The following is a 14,462-nucleotide window of genomic DNA, read 5'->3' as shown; positions in this document are numbered from 1 at the left end:
GAGAGAGAGAGAGAGAGAGAGAGAGAGAGGAAGAAGAAGAAGGAGGAGGAGGAGGAGGAGGAGGAAGAGGAGGAGGAGGAGGAAGAGGAGGAGAAGGAGGTGGAGGAGGAGGAAGAGGAGGAGGAGGATGAAGAGGAGGAGAGGAGAGGAGAGGAAAGGAGAGGAGAGGAGAGGAGAGGAGAGGAGAGGAGAGGAGAGGAGAGGAGAGGAGAGGAGAGGAGAGGAGAGGAGAGAGGAGAGCACTGCCATGGCTTGAGCTTTTGAAAGTCTCAAAGCCCACCTCCAATGACACACTTTCTCCACAAGGCCACAAATCCTAATCCTTTCAAATAGTGCAATTCCCTAGGAAGCATTCAAATCTACTAGTTGGTGAAAGCCAGTCTCATTCAAATCACTACAATATCTCCAGGCCAAAGAGAAGCACAAAGGATCTTGAAGTGGGTGGGATAGGGAACACCAGGATTTTTTTCAGTCTCCAAGAAGGCTGGGAAGCATGATGACTAGCGACCTGATAAATAGTGTGAGATCCTGATAGTTTTCCAGGCATGTAGGAGACTATCAGGGTGGTCAGAACTCAGGAGTCCTCAAGAGATTATTGGGATTAATGCTCATAACAACAGCAAAAAGTATAGAAAACAGAAGTAGGAGTTTTTATGTAGACATGCATCTTAAACCACAGTGGGCCAGGATAGAAAGAAAGCAAAGTATTATCCCTTTGAGTACTAGGTATGGGCTTTCCTAGTCTACAGCTGTCTTTTTAGACTAGTATTTTAGTGTTTGAGAGGAGAGATTTAATTTTGAAGTCAAGTTTATTATTATTTTTCTCTTGTTAGGTTAGATTTTTGCTATTTTCTTTAAAAACACATCACCAAATCTTTTTATGTTTTGTTCTAGAAGTCATAGAAGTTATACATTTTAGTTCAATAACCCATTTTAGGTAATTTTGTATGTAATAGGAAGAGTAGGTGGGAGATTTATTATTATTATTATTATTATTATTATTATTATTATTATTATTATTACTGTGCTATGGGTGTCTAGTCTTTCAGCACCATTTACTGGAAAGACTATCCACTGTGTTGTTTAAGTTTCCCAAGTACTACATGGATGGGACTCTGCCCATCTTCTTCTTTCGTCAGTGTCATGCTTATTGTGCTCCTGAAGCATGTTAACAAGCCCCACATGCACATTTTGGCTGTGTGCATTTGTTCTTCTTCAAACACATTTCCTCAATGATAAGTGCTTTGTGCTCTCACTGAATTTTGGGAGCAATGTCTCCATCTCTAACAGATAGCCTGTCGGGAGAGTTAGCGTATTTACATCCAGCTTTGGCTGTGCAAGTAGCACCTTTCTTTATTTCTTTAAACTTTTCTAGTTTTCCTCCAACCATGCTTCTAATTTCAGTTGCATATACTGTACCTCTGCAAGATGTATGCTTTGATGATACTGTAAATTTTGTTGTTATTTTTAAGCTTGAATTTCTAATCTTTTGTATAGCAATAGCAGTGTAGTTTATTTTTCATATACTGGCCTTGTATACTTGTACATTTTACATATAGTTCTTATAAACTATGTTGTTACACATAAGCACTGTGATTCCCTGTATACCATCCATGTCTTTATTTTGGGTACTCAGTTTTACTGACTAGAATTCTCCATATACAAGTTCAGTGGAAATGATAAGGGTAGCAGCTGGGTATCCATTTAATCTTAGAGGAAAATACCAAGAGTAAAGATAGCTAATAACTTATAAGGATTGTAATATGTGGTTGTCCATAGTGATGAAACACCATGACAATAAGCAAGTTGAGGAGGAAAGGGTTTATTTGGCTTACTTATCCTTCTACACTGTAGTCCATCTCTAAGGAAGCCAGGACAGGAAATGAAACAGGGCAGGAATCTGGAGGCATAAGCTGATGCAGAGACCATGATGGAATGCTGCTTATTGACTTGCTCTCCAAGACCTGCTCAACCTGCTCTCTTATAATAAACAGTACCACTAACCCAGGGGTGTCATCACCCACAATAGGCAGGTGCCCTCCTTCATCAATCACTAATTAAGGAGATGTCCTACAGGCTTACCTGTAGCTTGCACTTATGGAGACATTTTCTCAATTGAGGTTTTTTCCTTTCAGATAACTCTAGCTTGTGTCAGCTTGGCACAAAGCTAGCCAGCATAATGATTAAGCAGTTTCTCTTCTCTTTCTAGTTTCCAGAGAGTGCCTTTTTTTTCTTTTTAAAGCTCACGAATAAGCAGTTTTTGTCAACTTTTTCCCTGTATCTGCTATGATAGAATTATCTGATGTTTAATGGCTTAGCATCAGGAAATCTTTCTACAAGAGAACGAAGGCATGAGGAGGATGTGTGGGAATGCCTGCAAGTAAAAGTTATTTTATCTGTTTCTGATATACATGGGCCTTTGAGTTTGTTAGTGACCATTCTAATTGCCTGTAGCATAGTGAAACTGCACGTGGTCGTGACACTTGGTGTTCTCTTTCTGGCAATTGTTACCAGACAGATGAAAGGGAAATTCAGTTTCACTGCTCACTACCAAACCCAAACCCACAAGGACGTAAATTTCAGGAGACTTTATTCTGGTAAGGTGGATAGCCCATAGACATTCCAGTGATGAGAGAGGAGAGATCATTTCAGAAGTGGATTTCAAGGCCAGGATGATAAAGATTGTACCTTAACATGATATTATGTCTACACTTACAGAATTTCTTTGCTAGCAGGAATTGAACTATGCCTCTTTTATTCCATGATAGGGGATGTCCTGTAGATACAAGGCAGAAGATAACAAGACAGAACACTTTCCCCTGAATACAATGCTGTCTACTGACCCTAACCCTGCAATTCTTCCAGCTTGTGTTAGCCTGGTTTTCCAACAGGCCTGGGCAGGGTTTTCCAATGTTGGGCTTCCTTACCAGAGCTACCTAGCTATGTATGCCTCTTCTGGGTCACTGCCAGCTTTCTCCATGTGTTCACTACTTGTGATGAGGCCCAGGAAGCACCTCCGGAGCCTCCAAAGAAGGGTGACAGGTATAGAGAACGAAGACTGGCCCATATATCTCAGAGTCTGCCATAACTATGGAGAAAAATGGCAAACTACCCAATTGCAGTCCCCCACTGCTGCAGCATATCCTCTTCAGGCAAGCGCTTGCTGCAACTGCAGGGTAAGCAGCTGAGAGATGTGGTATGGTTCCATGGGAGCTATAGCCAGATGAGCTAACTCTGATTAAGAAGGAAGAATGAAGGATGGGGCATTTCAAGTATCTTTTCTACTAAATTAACTGCTACTGAGGTTCCCTTCTTGCTTTGGTGCAATGAGTTTTTACAGAGGCACCACTTTGAGAGGGTTTCCAGGACAGTAACTACTTCTGAGCTCTACAAGAGTATCTGGCCTGATTGTTTTCTTTTTGTTTTGGCTTCTGGCTGTGGAGTAAGTTCCCTAGACCGTCTTCTCTGATACTGGAGGCCACCAAGCACATTCTTTAGTCTGAGAAGTAAGCTCTCTCTGGCTGCCTAAAGAGGGCCAGGCTAAATGGGTCTAAGTCTTCCTCAAGGGGAAAGATGCTTCAGGGAAAACCATTTTCCTTTTCTTTTTCAAAATATCACAGAAAAAGTACTTCTAGAAACTCTCCAGGGTGCTAATGCTTGCAAGTTCAAGATATAACAAGAGCCAATACGTTTTACAAAGCAATCACTAAAACATCTACTCTACAACAAGTGTTTGTAAAACTTCCTTTTTAAAGATAGTGAATTCTCATTCAATCTCAACTGTTCACTTCTGCTGTCACCATACAAAAGCAGACACAACAGTGAGCACTCAGATGGGTCTGACGGAATTCCCCAAAACTCATTGCAGATGTGTAGGCTAGATATGGCTCTCCGGTCATGGCTTGTGGACTCATTCTGCAACAGTGAGAAGGGTCAGCAAGACAAGGAATGTGCAGAAGAGATTATCAGAATAATACAGCTTCTAAATCAAAATCAGACTTATCTTGGGATGCCCTTTAATACTTGGTGGAACTTTAATGCTTGGTGTAAATAAATCATATATATATATATATGTATATATATTATACAAAGCACATTATATAAAACACATTATATATGATCATATATATTATATAAAACACATTATGTATTGTTATATATATGTTTATTAGAGTGTGTTTAATGGTTGGAAATTATGTCAGAATAGTCTAAGTTATACTGCTAAAACAAGGAAGCTCAGTGGTCATGGGCTTAAAATGAGGAAGGTTAAGTTTCTTCCTCTTCCATTGATTTAGCCGTCATGTTGGTGAATAACTGTCCCAGAGGTACTCAGGTACTTAGTTTTCCTCCATGTTCTGATCTAGCATACACAAAGACATTTCCATATTTAACCTATTTGAATCTAGGCAACTATATATTTATCTGGGCTTGTGTTGATGTAAGAAAAAGGAAGCTGATGAATCAACCACAGGTATTGCATGAGCTTTCCCCAATCTATTGGTGAACATAGGTTGCTCTGACAGTCTGTGCTACATGGGGCACACAGAAGTAGGGCCAGGCTGGGACCTCGACACACTCAGACTCCTTGGAAAGGGGTTATTCTGAAAAATGACTGGTAATAGCAACTGAGACAGTAAACATTTCTAGCCACTTGAAGGGAAGACACATTAGGGGTTATGCTTTGCCATGCCACAGAGCCTGGTCCGTAGAGTCAGCATAACACAGCTTGATGGAGTGAATGAACATTTCTTTCAACACCATTGAATTTCCAAGATTTTAACAAGTACTTAGTAAATTGGTTGCCTATTGCTGCATAAACATCACACCCAAACTCAGCTAAGCAATACACATTGGGTCATCTTAATTTCTGAGAGGTCATGAGTAGCTCAGCTGACTATCAGTAGTTCAAGGTGTCTCAGGAAGCCATAGTCAAGCTGTCTTAAGATTACTGACAGACAGTCTGCCTCCAAGTTCACTCACGCAAACCTGAGCATACAGCTTCAGCACTTCGTCAAGTGTACACTCCACTCCATAGACTGGTTAGACTTGTTATCGACGCATGCTTCAGAGTGATGCTAAGAAGAGTCAGGTAAAGTTCAGGGTGGAAGCTTAGATCAATGGAAATGTCAGAAATGCTACATATCCTCATTTCTCTGGTATTACCCCACAGTCCAGATTTAATTTAGCAGAATGACACAGGGGACATATTGGTGTTAACCACTATGCTAGCTGTCCAGAAACATCACACATTACAGGCTGACATCAAGCCTGCAGAGACTACCGCAAGAAACATCTCTACTATAATGAGTCAAGCATGTAACCAGTGAGACAGTTTTTTCAGGCAAAAACTTTGTGGTTTTTTGAACTAAATGAAGAAAATCCTATTCCAAAATCTCAGGATGTCCTAAGGGCTTTAATACATTGACTTTTATCATAAATATGAGCAGCATTTGGACACATGATAGGACTTGTATCTCACACTTACTAGATCTCTGGGTGTTTTCAATGAAACATTGGTTAATAATTTGCAGAGAAACAATCAGGGCAATGACAATCTAAGGTAAAAACTAAAGCCCCCATAGGAATGTACCTACCTCAATATGTTATACTGGTGAGGACAGAATAATTGTCCAGTGTGCGGTAACTGGTTACGGGTTAATAGTGACAGAATGATGGTGGTGCTGACTCTGACCCAACTGGACTCTCCTCTAAGGGCATGTTTTCAGTCTCACCTAATTTACTATTCTTCCATCATATAACACAGATATTATAAATGGTAACTAGTAACATCTAGACAGCTGCATCTCACCCAGGGCAGCACTACAATTAGTCATTGGCAGGAGATAATAGCTTCATTAAGTCCAAGTTCATCCTGAAGGCTTGACTTGTGAGAGGCCTTTCCTATTCTGCTAAACACTCATGTAAGTCATTGAATTATAAAAATGTTTGTGGTAGAAAGAAAACAGTGTTTGAGTTTGGGTTTTATTGTTGTGAAGAGACACCATGAGCAAGGCAAGTCTTATAATGGACAATGTTTAATTGAGGCTGGCTTACAGCTTCAGAGGTTCATTGTGACAGGAAGCATGGGAGCATGCAGGCAGACATGGTGCTAGAGATGTCAAAGTGTCACTCCCCATCTTGGTAGGAAGGCGGCCAGGAGGAGGTGTTTCTTCTGCATGAGCACTAGGAACCCCGAAAACCCACCTACATGGTGACACATTTCCTTCAACAAGGCCACACCTCCTAATAGTGACACTTCTCATAGTCTAAGCATACTCAAACTACCACAGATGGAAATCATCAGAATGACAACTGTTTATAAACAGCAACATAGAGTAAGAAAATAGAGCTAAAACTTCAATATGCTTAAGTGTTCAGGTCATGAAGCCACAGTGTGTTGTAGTGACAAAGGAGTCTGCTTAATTGTGACCTCAGATATGAATCAACAGGAACATTATAAATACAAGATACACATACTTGAATGTTTGTGGTCTGTGGGTCTGTTAGGCCCAGATTTTCTGCAACTAACTCTCAGCTTTTGATTGACACCTGTTATTATTTACCATCCTGTCAAAGGTTGCTTTACATATTCCCAAGTTATTTGAGTTACCCATGCAATTGTAATAGCCTTTAATGGTAAAGCCAACAAATATGTTCATTATTTTTCTTATTGTGACAAAATATCTGGCAAGAAATAGCTTCCAAAGGGACAGGGTTATTGTGGCTCACTGTTTATGTGTATGCAGTCCATCAGAGCAGGAAAGACACCATGGCAGGTACATGGGTAGCTAGTCATCTGGTGCATGCAGTAGAGCAGCCAAGAGATGCCAGAAATTTGGGATAGACGATCACACTTTACCATGGTTAGTAACTGGTTCCTCCAGTGAGTCCTCAACCACATACAGTTTCCACAGCTTTCCAAAACAGTGATGCCAGCTCGAGATCAAGTAATCAAACACAAGAGACTAGAATGAGGAAGAGGTAAGGACATGTCTCATTCAAATCACGGCACATCTTAGGCATTTTGTTTTCAATAAAGCTTTATAAACAACCACATTAGGGCTGGATGACAGCACAGAGAAAGTAGACTTGATGAAATGTCCCAGACAGTCCATTTCATCATGGGATAGTTGCTAAAAATATCCAAATTGGAGCATCCCTGCATTCATCACTGTGCCCAGATCAGTTTGGGATGGGTTTCAATGCTCAGTTCTGGAAATGCTACACTAAAATGTGTCTTTTTATGGATATCACCAAGCAGGTGACTGATAATATTCATTGTATTACCTTATGGTATTAATTTTTCTTTTGGTAGGAAGAAAATTCCTGACCATTTAAATAAAGATCACTGAGGGGGAAATGATTGCTTGTCACTGATATATGTGATGAAGAGGCTCCTGGCATTGTTTAATCATGATACAAAATGATCACAGTCACGAAGGTGTCAGGGCAACAAGAGAACCTAGTGGTACTCACATCACTTTAGGAGGCAGGGACTCTGGACCTTTCTAGTTACATTCTTTACATCTGCACCTGATTCAGGTGACCTTACTAAATCATAGGCCTATGACTATAAGTTAACACCCTCAAATGAGAAAAGTTAAGGTTACTTATTTATGGTCTACTATACAGTAAGCAGATAGAATAGATTTGGCAAAGATTCCAAGGTAGGCAGAACAATGGGAAGTTTTGTAGTGTGAAGGAAGAACGCTTCAGTAGTGTAGCAAGAGGAAGCCAAGGTAGCTAATTAGAAGCCAGAAACCTTATGCCATTGATTTGGAAGGCATACTTGATTATTCCCAGTTTGGTACTGAGTTGGAAGTAGGTCAAAAGTTAAGGAAACTTCAATTCTTGGCTTCTCTGCACACAGGGCTGCTAGGGGATGCTTTTACTGATAGGCCATCTGCTACAAAGGATGTGACTCTGAGTTGCTATTGTATGTGCTCTGTCCATTTTCCACTGTAACTTTAGTCTTTCAGACTAGAAAATATCTGAGATAGGTGAGATCCAACATTTAGCACAACACCCAGTCCACACTACAGGTTCAGTTTGCTCTAGTTTTGAAATATTTAGGGATAATAAACAAGGATGGATTGGGGTTGTTTGTTTATTCAAATGGGTTCTAAATCTTACTGTATAGCTAAAGGTAGTCTTGAACTCCTAATCTTCTTGCCCCCTCCTAGGGCTGGTTTGACTTATCTTGAAATTTCGTTGTGAGAATGCTGAAGGTTTTGTTTGGAATTTTCTTCTTCAGTGCCCTGGAGAACTTACAACGATCAGGTGCTGCAGGTTGACTTTGCTCTTGGCATTGGTGATATCAGAGCAGGAGATAAAGGGTCCTGGCAACAGCAAAGTATAGACAAGAGGTTTGGAGCTGATCCCCTGTGTCTGGGCAGAGGTATATAGCAGGCTCTGAGCTGAGGCCCTGGGTAGGTAGTGTGGATGCCTTTGGGAGCACAGGCTTTACCAGGGTACTACAAATACCTCTTTTCTATACTGTTTTCCACAGCCAAAATAATCTCAGGTTCTTTTGATTTACAATACAAGATAAATTTATAGTTTCTCTTCTTTATTTAAAACAGACTCACTATGTGACCCAGGCTGAATCCTCCTGCTTCAACCTCTCAAATGTCATTGTAGGCATGCACCAACACCCTCAGTTACATGTTTCTTTAAATCAAAGGGGAAAAAGCAACTGAATAATTGATAAGAGAAATATTCATGGAGTTGCCACTCAGAGTGAGGTGAGTGTCTAAAGTCAGAAGGTGATACTGCTTACTGCCACATGCTGGGGAATCTTTTAGAAAGGCTGCGGAGACAGCAGGCACATGTCCAACAGAGCAAGAAATCAAAGAGATGTAAACAACTTTACCTCTCTTCTTTGATAAAGTCTAGAAAGGCAGTTCCTTGAAAAGGAGACCAAATAAATAGAACATTACAGAGAGGACTTCTATGCCATCTTAAATAAAGAATGACAAATGATCATCTTAACATTGTTTTAATATTTTCCCTACTACTCTATGATATCACAGGGTCTGGCATACAAGTGAATACAAAGTAATATATATTGTGCAGCTATGAATTATAATGAATCACATTCCTTGATGGCTTCTGAAAACTATTGCTGCCTGGAGGAGATTGAGAGACACAATTAGTGTAATCTGTTTAAGAATATCCTAAGCTATGGAACTCGTAATTACCGAATGGTCTATTGGTAATTTGCTATTGGTTATTGCGATTTGTACAGCATTTCTTTTGCCATGCATCCCTACTACCTGATGCACAACATTTGCTACACAGATTACAATGTAATTTGACCTTAATTTGAACTACTGTAATTTTGAAGAATTGCAATTTAAATTCCTGCTGTTAAGCAACAAGGAAGTAAATTAGAGTTCATCCAACCATTGCTTTTAAGTTTTTTAAAACTATTTATTTTGAGCCAATTCTAGATTAGCTGGGAATTGAAAACTTACAGAAAGTCCTGGGTAATCTTCATGCCGTTGCTCCATCTGGGAAACTGGTAAAACCTTAAAGCTGGTGCATTCAGGGTGGTGCTTAGCACATTTCACCCAGTTTTACATTTTATACACACTCATTTGCCTGTATGACAATGGTTCTTCACATTTTTATTGTACATGTTGGTGCCTGTATCCACAACCACAGTGAAGACACAAAATTACAGTAGTTCAAGGAAGAGCATTTCCTGGATTACTACTGTGCAGCCACATCTAAGTCTACCACTGATGTGTCCCAAGGAATAATTTGTAGATCCAATCATACAAACTAGAAACTCCAGGGATACATCTTTGCACTGATCCACCTCTCTTGATATGCCCAATACCTGTATCAAGGGCTCTGTTTTCTTTCCAGATTATAATTTGACACAAATGTGCACCATAAGTGTAGTTTCTCATTGGTTGTGTGTCTGCCATGAATGCCTATCCTGATTCTACTTGGTGGAAATGTGATTTTACCTTTACTATTGAATACATTTGGCTGATTTCAGATGGATGTCAGTTCTTCAGATACTTATTGTTGATATTCAGTTGGATGGATGGGAGTTTCCAATTCAGTAGTGACCAAGAGAGTATATGACTATCCCTCTAGTCTGAGTCTGCCCAGACTGATATAGGAACTGTAGTACCAGAGATAGGCCTGGTATGTGAGGATGATATGGGAAAGGATCAGGGTCATTCACTAGGATGGACTTGTGTATAGCCTGAGATCCAAGCTGGGCCTGGAAGTATGAGGGCTGGAAGGGATCAGCCTAATCCTGGATAACTGACCCACTTCTATACTAACAGAATGAATCCATTCATCTCAAAGCTCTCACTTATCAATACTGTTGCTTTGCAAATTAATACTTCATTGCATAAATTTCAGAAGACAGAGTCAAATCATAGTTGTTCTCTTCACCCTACACAACTGAGTGTGGTCAGTAAAGTCCGGACTCACTGGTACAGATGTAGTGGTTGAATAGGTATGGCCCCATGGACTCCTGCATTTGAATAATTGGCAAAAAATGACATTATTAGGAGTGTGACCTTGTTGGAAAAAGTTTGTCACTGTGGTGGTGGGCTTTGAGGTCCCCTATGCTCAAGCTTCACCCAGTATAGTACACAGTCTTCTTCCTGCTGCCTCTCGATTGAGCTGTAGAACTCTCAGCTTCTCTTCCAACACCATGTCTGCCTGCGTACCACCATTCTTCATGCTATGATAATGGACTCAGACTTTGAAACCAGCCCCTGAAATGTTTTTCTTTATGAGTTTCGATGAACTGGAAGTTTCCTCTGGGCAACTGAAAAGGCTATTGTCAAGATGGAGTGTTGAACCCAGTAATCCAAAGACCAGACTCCAAGTTCACTCAGTGTGATCTCCTTCTGTCCAGTCTGTGGCAAAAGTGTCAAAATAGCATTCAAGTTCTGCCTGTACTGTGGTAAGCCCCTGCCTATAGAAGAGAATGAAAGCACCCAGATTGCCATTATGCCTCTTGAGTTATCCCTCTCCCAAGAAAGTGAAATGGCCACACACTGTCACTTCTTTTCCATGCTCCTTCCACTCTGACTGTAACAGTTCTGAGCCTGAGGACACCTTGAGTTCTCCTGAAAGAGCCACAGGTACCCAGAGCAGACTCCAACCCCCTAAAGGCATCTCAGACACTAAAGTGGAACTGGATAACCACCTCACTCCAGGATTTGACTACTGGATACTGGAGCCCTCCAGACCCAGGATGACTAAGGCATTTTCTATAAAGTTGAGCCCACTTTTGTCTTCCCTTGTGAATCAAGGATCCCAAAACATAGATTCTCCCTCAAACTGGACTCCAGGGATGGGTGCCTTTTCAGTGAGCAGAACTTCTTTCAGAGAGCAGCCAAGCCTGTGCAAGTGTACAGGTAGAAGAAGCAGTGCTCGGTCCTGCTCCTAGCCATCCTCACCAGTATTGGCTTTGGCATTCACTAGGACAAGTATAGGTTCCCGGTGTTCCCCAGCCTAGGGCAGAACCTTCAGTTAGACCTGGATGACAACCTAAAGCATGTGGTATGAGAAAGATGTATTCTGCAGTTAGCCTGCAGGCTGCTGGATGTTCTGGCGTTTCTCTATGAAAATGAGTATGTTCATGGGAGCTTAACAGGAGAAGATGTCTTTGTGAATCCAAAAGATCTGAACTGGGTGATTCTGGTGGTTTACGCCTTCTGTTACTGCCAAGGTGGCAAACATGTGGTCTACAGAGAAGGCAGCAGGAGTCCACACAAGGGGAACCTAGAGTTCATTAGCATGGATATACACAAGGGATGTGTCAGCAGCCACCACTCCCGAAGGTCTTCAAGCCATAAGCATTATTATGATTCTGTAATTAACTTTTTTTTATTTAAAAAGAATGTTGCATGATCATGGCGCCTCTTCAAGCAATAAAACCCTGGGACACAAGGTAAAGGTCCTTCTCTTCTGCTTTCAACATAATGTCTCACGGGTAAACACAGAAAATAAAAATAGTTGAAAAGTCTGATACAATTTAAAACTTTCAAAAATATTTGTCAATACTTTGATCTAATAATACACACAGAACAAGCAAGAAAACAAACCTTATATCCCTCCTGCTTCCGAAGGAAGAAGGAATAAGAGCAAGTCTATTTTGCTGCCAAATCTGAAAGACTGGGCAAGGAACATAAATTCACATTTGTAAATTCTACATCCCACCATGATAACAATGTCCGGAAATTTATAAAGTAGCAGCACAAATGAAATGTCAGTCAGAATAGTTTTAAAGAAGTCTTAGCTAGGCCAGAGACATTGAAATAGAAAAACCTTTGCTTCAGGCCGCAGATACTGTCTGATGACCTTCTTAGTTTGGGCTTTTACTGAAAGTTGTGGTCTAATTAATACTTCCCAAAGATTATATGTGAAAGTCAGGAGGGTTTTAGGTCAAACACTGAGGTAGGCAAGGATGGATTTTGTACATTAAGGAAGCTAAAGTCAGCAAGAGAGAATTTAAATTGTGATAAGTCTATGGACCTGCTGCATCCCAACCTCTCGACAATCATTGAACTTCTGATTAGTCAGACAGCCTCTGTAGAAGGTTCAGAGGATGGCTTCTTTCTGGAAACCTTAGTTCACAAAGCTGTGAGGTCACTGCATAGAAAAATTGAAAGTATGTTCAGATTTGTCAACTACAAAGTGATAAATAGTGAATGAATGTTCTATTCAATAGACTGTAGAACAGTCTGTGCCTCTATTTCTCTTTATCATTTTCTTGTTCCTTATTCCTTCCCTTCCTATTTCCTTCTCCCTTTCAGAGTGATGTGAGACTTTTCTTAGCCAGTACTGCATAAATGTCCATTCATCACAGATATCGAGTGAATAACAAAGTAAAAGGTATACTAAAATCCACTTTGGCAAAGCAACGAGTTTCCTGAGGCTACTTACAGGAGTGTGGTCAACTCACAGGCAGCTACATTACTCAAAGGCCCCCTGCAGCACAGGTGGTGATTCATGGCCATTTCAGTATGACCTGCAGCTTCCCAGGCCAGAAAATGGGGAGGGGCCCTATGTGTCTCCTTACTTTTTCTTTTTTGATATGTAAGAGTTGACTGGTTCCTGAGTCTAATAAGCCTTCCTCCTCCTTTCAGAAGAGAATGTTTCAATTCAAAGGAAATAACTTCATAACACACACACACACTCACAAATGCACGCACACACACACACACACACACACATACACACACAAGGGGGGAGACAGAGACAGAGACAGAGACAGACAGAGAGACAGAGAGAGACAGAGACAGAGAGAGATAGAGAGAAAGAGAGAAAGAGAGACAGAGAGAGAAACTTCATGGAGCCAAAGGAAAGAGCCTGCCCTCTCCTTTTTCGATTCTAGGAGAGCACAGGCACAGGGAAACAGCTAGACGAGGCTGTGCAAAATTGAAAATGCCTGAGAATTCTCCCAGTGAGGACAATCAGGGTTTGACTAGAGTTGCCATGGAGACAGAATATAACTCATTACTGTCCTACAGACTAGATCATTTGACTTGTGATGTTCAGACTGGTACTTCCTCTCCTTTGCTACAGTCCACAATTGTGAAAACCAAATCTCGGTAGAGGAGATACTGCTCAAGGAAAAAAAAAACCACAAGTGATTATGGAAATCATGCATTTTCCATCCCCCTTTAGTTGAGACATCAACTTGTTAGTTGACATCAAGTTGTTGAGATAGAAATTAGACAATAATAATACTAGTGCTGTGCCTTTTGTTCTACCCTTTGATTTCCCCCTTACAAGTGTCCTGATGCCGTTGCCTTGAGGATCTGGTCATGGCAAATAACCAGCAAAGCAGCCCAGTCTGAAAGTTTAAGGCCTTTAAGTGGCTACAGTTTTCTGGGGTACACTGTTTCCAAAGTAGTGACTTCAGTTCTAATTTTCCTTATGCATCCTCGGATGAGCTCTCAGGTGTGAGTGTGTGGAGACACTTTGTTTTTTGCCTGATGAAGCCACCTTGTCATAGTACTAATTATCTGCAACTAATAATTGAAAATCTCATTTAACTTCACTTGACCTCACTATTACATGAGAAAAATGCAATTGCAATTTCCTGACAAAAATAGTGTCATAGAGAATTGAACATTTTCTTTAAAATTCTAAAATTCAAAGATCTGGAGGGATATTCAGTGAGTAAGAGCACTGACTACCTTTACTGAGATTTGATGTCTAGAACCTACGTGACAGTTCACAACTGTCTATAATTCCAGTCCCAGGGCATCCTATAAACCTCTTTCAGCCTTTTACCGTACCAAACATGCATGTGGCACAAAGGCATACATACAGATAAAACACATTCAAATAAATAAATAAATAAATAAATAAATAAATAAATAAATAAATGCATTCATATATACATGCATATATAAATAAAATTCTGCATTATATTTGGAATTATCAGAAACATTCACCAAAGAACTGAAGTG

The 14,462-nt window shown here is 40.5% G+C and overlaps 1 protein-coding gene and 1 pseudogene across 2 annotated transcripts in view; both read left to right on the top strand.

The window, feature by feature from the left end:
- Gabrg3 (gamma-aminobutyric acid type A receptor subunit gamma 3) overlaps positions 1–14,462 on the top strand; it is a 623,439-nt gene that overhangs the window by 296,338 nt on the left and 312,639 nt on the right. The window lies entirely within an intron of this gene.
- Positions 4,301–13,271, top strand: LOC134485282 (inactive serine/threonine-protein kinase VRK3-like; annotated as a pseudogene).

Source organism: Rattus norvegicus, chromosome 1 (genome assembly GCF_036323735.1).
Source record: "Rattus norvegicus strain BN/NHsdMcwi chromosome 1, GRCr8, whole genome shotgun sequence".
In the NCBI taxonomy this organism is placed as follows: domain Eukaryota; kingdom Metazoa; phylum Chordata; class Mammalia; order Rodentia; family Muridae; genus Rattus; species Rattus norvegicus.
Note: the sequence above shows the minus strand (reverse complement) of the source record. Positions and strands in the feature narration are given on the sequence as shown.